This window comes from Oncorhynchus keta, chromosome 29 (assembly GCF_023373465.1).
Source record: "Oncorhynchus keta strain PuntledgeMale-10-30-2019 chromosome 29, Oket_V2, whole genome shotgun sequence".
Lineage (NCBI taxonomy): Eukaryota > Metazoa > Chordata > Actinopteri > Salmoniformes > Salmonidae > Oncorhynchus > Oncorhynchus keta.
This window is the reverse complement of record NC_068449.1, coordinates 19096918-19104125: the sequence shown is the minus strand read 5'-3', so window position 1 is coordinate 19104125 and position 7208 is coordinate 19096918.

The window sequence follows — 7208 nt, the reverse complement described above, 5'->3', positions numbered from 1 at the left end:
CAGAAATAAATGGATGTGGCTGTACCATATGAATGTTGCAGCCAGTTGAATTTCACCTGACAGATTGTTGTGTTCTTCGGCTGTCGTGGCCTGTCCTCTATATTTTCTCCAATTCAACTGCCCCGATCTCTGCCATTCCATTTCCGAGGCACATTCCCACATCCCCATTCTCCTGTTCTCTGCTCCCATTCCATGAATCATTTTAAATGTGAGAGAATGTCTCATCTGCGCCACAGACAGAGATAGACTGCTCCACCCCCAGCATGTAATCCCTGCAGCAAATGTAACTGCGTTAAGCCCACTATTGTGGCCCATGTCAGATTTGCATAGGGAATGGTCCACGCTGTTACATGCGTTCCAGTGTTTCAGTCAGTATATTACTTTACATTAAGCTATTAGACACAGAGATGAGATATAAGACCTTTAACAGGTTTACAGGTCATTATGAAGAATTACAGAGCTCATCTGTAAACATGTCTCCCATAATCGATCTCTATCAAGTACTGAAGACTAGTGGTATGTGCTGAAGGCTGTGAGCTAGTGAGTGATTGATTTACATTTTGTTTTGTTTTATTTAACTAGGCAATTCAGTTAAGAACAAATTCTTATTTACTTTGACAACCTACCAGCGAACAGTGGGTTAACTGCCTTTTTCAGGGGCAGAACAACACATTTTTACCTTGTCAGCTCAGGGATTTGATCCAACAACCTTTCGGTGACTGGCCCAACGCTCTAACCAGCCTTCAGTAGGCTACCTGCCTGCTACGCTGCCTTATCATCATGGCTAACTGTGAAAAAGACCTGGGATCAAATGGCCCATGTGTAATATATATTATTTGAGACAGAAGTAAGGACTTTGCGCAGGTAACTGTGTGGGGGAGGTCTTTTATATTTGGGATGTACGTGTATGCATGTTCACAGTGTATGAGGGTGTTGAGTATTTGGGCTGCTGTATTGTATAAGCTCCAAGTTACAGACAGGGATGGTATTTAGTATTGGGACAGTTTATGATGAGTTACAGATAGGGATGGTATTTAGTATTGGGACAGTTTATGATGAGTTACAGATAGGGATGGTATTTAGTATTGGGACAGTTTATGATGAGTTACAGATAGGGGTGGTATTTAGTATTGGGACAGTTTATGATGAGTTACAGATAGGGATGGTATTTAGTATTGGGACAGTTTATGATGAGTTACAGACAGGTGGAACAGTTTATGATGAGTTACAGATAGGGATTGTATTTAGTATTGGGACAGTTTATGATGAGTTACAGATAGTTTTGGTATTTAGTATTGGAACAGTTTATGATGAGTTACAGATAGGGATGGTATTTAGTATTGGAACAGTTTATGATGAGTTACAGATAGGATTGGTATTTAGTATTGGGACAGTTTATGATGAGTTACAGATAGGGATGGTATTTAGTATTGGGACAGTTTATGATGAGTTACAGATAGGGATGGTATTTAGTATTGGGACAGTTTATGATGAGTTACAGATAGGGATGGTATTTAGTATTGGGACAGTTTATGATGAGTTACAGATAGGGATGGTATTTAGTATTGGGACAGTTTATGATGAGTTACAGACAGGGATGGTATTTAGTATTGGAACAGTTTATGATGAGTTACAGATAGGGATTGTATTTAGTATTGGGACAGTTTATGATGAGTTACAGATAGGGATGGTATTTAGTATTGGAACAGTTTATGATGAGTTACAGATAGGGATGGTATTTAGTATTGGGACAGTTTATGATGAGTTACAGATAGGGATGGTATTTAGTATTGGGACAGTTTATGATGAGTTACAGATAGGGATGGTATTTAGTATTGGGACAGTTTATGATGAGTTACAGACAGGGATGGTATTTAGTATTGGAACAGTTTATGATGAGTTACAGATAGGGATGGTATTTAGTATTGGGACCGTTTATGATGAGTTACAGATAGGGTTTGTATTTAGTATTGGGACAGTTTATGATGAGATACAGATAGGGATGGTATTTAGTATTGGAACAGTTTATGATGAGTTACAGACAGGGATGGTATTTAGTATTGGGACAGTTTATGATGAGTTACAGACAGGGATGGTATTTAGTATTGGAACAGTTTATGATGAGTTACAGACAGGGATGGTATTTAGTATTGGGACAGTTTATGATGAGTTACAGATAGGGATGGTATTTAGTATTGGGACAGTTTATGATGAGTTACAGATAGGGATGGTATTTAGTATTGGGACAGTTTATTCTGTGTTACAGATAGGGATGGTATTTAGTATTGGGACAGTTTATGATGAGTTACAGATAGGGATGGTATTTAGTATTGGAACAGTTTATGATGAGTTACAGATAGGGATGGTATTTAGTATTGGGACAGTTTATTCTGTGTTACAGATAGGGATGGTATTTAGTATTGGGACAGTTTATGATGAGTTACAGATAGGGATGGTATTTAGTATTGGAACAGTTTATGATGAGTTACAGATAGGGATGGTATTTAGTATTGGGACAGTTTATGATGAGTTACAGATAGGGGTGGTATTTAGTATTGGAACAGTTTATGATGAGTTACAGATAGGGGGGTATTTAGTATTGGGACAGTTTATGATGAGTTACAGATAGGGATGGTATTTAGTATTGGAACAGTTAATGATGGGTTACAGATAGGGATGGTATTTAGTATTGGGACAGTTTATGATGAGTTACAGATAGGGTAGGTATTTAGTATTGGGACAGTTTATGATGAGTTACAGATAGGGATGGTATTTAGTATTGGGACAGTTTATGATGAGTTACAGATAGGGATGGTATTTAGTATTGGAACAGTTTATGATGAGTTACAGATAGGGATGGTATTTAGTATTGGAACAGTTTATGATGAGTTACAGATAGGGATGGTATTTAGTATTGGGACAGTTTATGATGAGTTACAGATAGGAATGGTATTTAGTATTGGGACAGTTTATGATGAGTTACAGATAGGGATGGTATTTAGTATTGGAATAGTTTATGATGAGTTACAGATAGGGATGGTATTTAGTATTGGGACAGTTTATGATGAGTTACAGATAGGGATGGTATTTAGTATTGGGACAGTTTATGATGAGTTACAGATAGGGATGGTATTTAGTATTGGAACAGTTTATGATGAGTTACAGACAGGGATGGTATTTAGTATTGGGACAGTTTATGATGAGTTACAGATAGGGATGGTATTTAGTATTGGAACAGTTTATGATGAGTTACAGATAGGGATGGTATTTAGTATTGGAACAGTTTATGATGAGTTACAGACAGGGATGGTATTTAGTATTGGGACAGTTTATGATGAGTTACAGACAGGGATGGTATTTAGTATTGGAACAGTTTATGATGAGTTACAGATAGGGATGGTATTTAGTATTGGGACAGTTTATGATGAGTTACAGATAGGGATGGTATTTAGTATTGGGACAGTTTATGATGAGTTACAGATAGGGATGGTATTTAGTATTGGGACAGTTTTTGATGAGTTACAGACAGGGATGGTATTTAGTATTGGGACAGTTTATGATGAGTTACAGATAGGGATGGTATTTAGTATTGGGACAGTTTATGATGAGTTACAGACAGGGATGGTATTTAGTATTGGGACAGTTTATGATGAGTTACAGATAGGGATGGTATTTAGTATTGGGACAGTTTATGATGAGTTACAGATAGGGATGGTATTTAGTATTGGGACAGTTTATGATGAGTTACAGACAGGGATGGTATTTAGTATTGGGACAGTTTATGATGAGTTACAGATAGGGATGGTATTTAGTATTGGGACAGTTTATGATGAGTTACAGATAGGGATGGTATTTAGTATTGGAACAGTTTATGATGAGTTACAGATAGGGATGGTATTTAGTATTGGGACAGTTTATGATGAGTTACAGATAGGGATGGTATTTAGTATTGGGACAGTTTATGATGAGTTACAGATAGGGATGGTATTTAGTATTGGAACAGTTTATGATGAGTTACAGATAGGGATGGTATTTAGTATTGGAACAGTTTATGATGAGTTACAGACAGGGTGTCACGACTTCCGCTGAAGTTGGCTCTCCTGCCTGTTCGGGTGGTGCTCGGCAGTCGGCGTCACCGTCCTACGTTTGTCTATTGGTTTTGTCTTATTAGTTTCACCTGTGTGTATTTTAGTTTAATTAACGTCCTTATATGTATTGGGCCAGTGTCAAAAACCCTTTTTGGATTGCTACATTTTAACCCCAGCACATGGATACTGTGGAAGAGGGATGGCTGATGTGGGATGAGGTGCTGGAGGTTAAATGAGAACTAATGCCATGTTTCCTTGTTGCCATGTTTTCAAGGCTGCAAGTAACACAGGTGCTTTTCTATACAGGCTGTCTGTGCTGAACTGGTCAGTTAGATGTATTTCTTGAACAATGTGGAACATTGTATCTGCTCATAATACTTAATAAATGAAATGCTTAAGTTTTGATTTATCACACGTTTAACTTTTTTGAATTCAGAGAGATAAATATCTGAACATACTGTAATCTACAATGTCCATCTCAGATGCAATCTGCAATTTCCCAAACTGAACTCTTCCACTCTCCTTCCATAAGATGAAGTTTGGCATAGCATGCTGTTACTGGGCATAAATCATATGCTTTATCATTCCTGCAGACTCAATAAAACTCCTCTAAATGTAAATGGATTCACACGTGGCTGCCTTTGCAGGCTGAATTTAAAAGAATAACCAAGTTTGTTTAAGGGACGCCACGTAAACAGCTTTCTCACTATTGTGATGATCAAACATACCAACTGGTCCCCATAACCTGCCTGGCTTTCCTCATATCCATAAAAACACACCATTATCAAGTAGCTTCTATCAGGCACACAAACAAACACAGGCTGGGGAATGTCTTTCAACTAAGAGGAATGAGAAATGTTGGATCATAACATTTTCACAACCACTAGCTACGGCAATGCCACAATCAGCAGAGCTAGAGAGGGGGAAAGAGAGAGGAAGAGAGAGAGAGAGAGAGAGAGAGAGAGAGAGAGAGAGAGAGAGAGAGAGAGAGAGAGAGAGAGAGAGAGAGAGAGAGAGAGAGAGAGAGAGAGAGAGAGAGAGAGAGAGAGAGAGAGAGAGAGAGAGAGAGAGAGAGAGAGAGAGAGAGAGAGATGCCAAATATAGAATCAGACTGTGTGAGTAAGAGCTGGGGCAGAAGAGGTCTTGAATGATTACCACCATCTAGTATAATGCTGAAATTGTGTTATAAGTAATGCTCTCTAAAACCATTCCTCAGTAACCGTTGTGTTTTCCCTCCAGTAAATGGTGGTACTTCTAGACATATTTCTATTTATGAGTCATTTGTCTATTTAATTACGTAAATCTGGTTAGCAGCAAAAAACAACATAAAACATTTTTATTCTACAAAGTATGGTATGATGTGCTTCATTAACACGATTGGACCAGATGGTGGAGACTGGAGTGGTTCATTCCGGTGGTGGACAGGTCAGGCGCTTAGAGGTGACTGTCTGCTGCGTGGCCTGTAAAGAAACACAACGCTTTACCTCAAACTAGTTCTCCATAGAGATGGAGGTGTGACTTGTTGTTGACTCCTATTCTGATATTGTTGAGTTTTTCTTGTCATCCTATACCTACTACTGTGCTCAATAGGGGGAATAGTTCAAACCTGCAAACCAAATACAAACAGTGAGGCAGCTCTTACATATAATTATATCAGAGAAGATTTCCATCGAACATCCAAGGAAACTCATGAATGTCAGTCATGAAGCTAGATGACTCAGCAACCATCTGGCCATAATGTCACCAGTTAAGGATCAAGACCAACTTTATAAATACTGCCAAGTATCAAAGAAACACATCAATGAATCTGAGTGGTAAACATCTGATGACAGGATCATTTCCTGTTTACGACCAGCTATCCTGTCTCATCCAATCACAATAAAGTTTGTGAGTGCTTCTGCAATGAGGCAGTAGTCCTATTCCGGTGGCTGTGCTGACGAGTAGCCAGGGTCAACAACCTGTTCTCTCAGCCAACAACCAGCACAATTGAGAAAACCAGTGCATCTATGAAAGGAGTCCCCAACATGGTCAACTTGAAATGCTCTTGGTTCCTCCCTAAATGTTTTAGGCCTCCTATTTGGGTAAATGATGATAGTTAAGTGGGTAGGTGATGAACACTGCCTTTATAATGTGGTTAGGCTGTTTATGAGTGATATTAAAGTGAGCTGCTTTTATCAATGGGTAATGAACACTTTATACTATTAATATACTGTACTTCCACCCTGCTTCAATCGATATTCAATACCCGAAAGCTTTAGCGGGCACCACTCTTCTCACTTCCTTAATTGCCTCCTTTATTTATTTGCATATTTATGGTGAAGAGTATTGATGTTCTACCTCATAAATGGTTAAGGTGTGTTTGAATTACAGATAATTTGCATATTCAATCTATTTCTCTCTCTCTCGCTTGATAATTATAAAGAAGTATTTAGCTAAGAGACCAAATGAGCCATAAATGTAAAAGCCAATGACTGAGTCAAACCTCAAATGGATGGGAAGAGAGAGTTCCACCTAGTGTACCAGGTTCTCTCTACAGACTTCCACGATGCGTGACTCTCAAACAGTGGAAAGGCCACAGAACAGACATGTAAATTCAAAGCCGCAAGGGCCATCCAGCAGACGCTGTTGTAAATATCACACCCTGTGTCATGCATCTTCTCATCAACAACCATGTGCTACTGGTTTGCTGCTCAAACCATCTCTCTCTCTCTCTCTCCCTCTCTCTCTCTCTCTGCTTCCCCTTCTACTTTCCCTCTCCCCGTATCTCTCCATATCTGTTCTCTTCATCTTTCTCTCTTAATCATCTATTTCTTATTCTCTCCCCTGTCCTGCTATTCATCATCTATACAGTAACAATTCAATGCTGCATCCTCTTCCTCTCCCCTGGGGGATAGCTGGATCTCATTGTGTAGTGACCCTCCACTCTTGCTGTATTGGCCTTTAGTGCTAAGGGAGACACAGAAACCCCTGTGAGCCAGGAGCGTCAAGCCCTGAGAGCTCCAACAGAGAGACAGACACACTGGTCACAACACAGAGTATATAATAGACTGGCAGGCTGTGTGAGGTGTACACAACATACTGCAGCTGACCCCTACTAAAGTCATGTTCACCTCTGCTGCT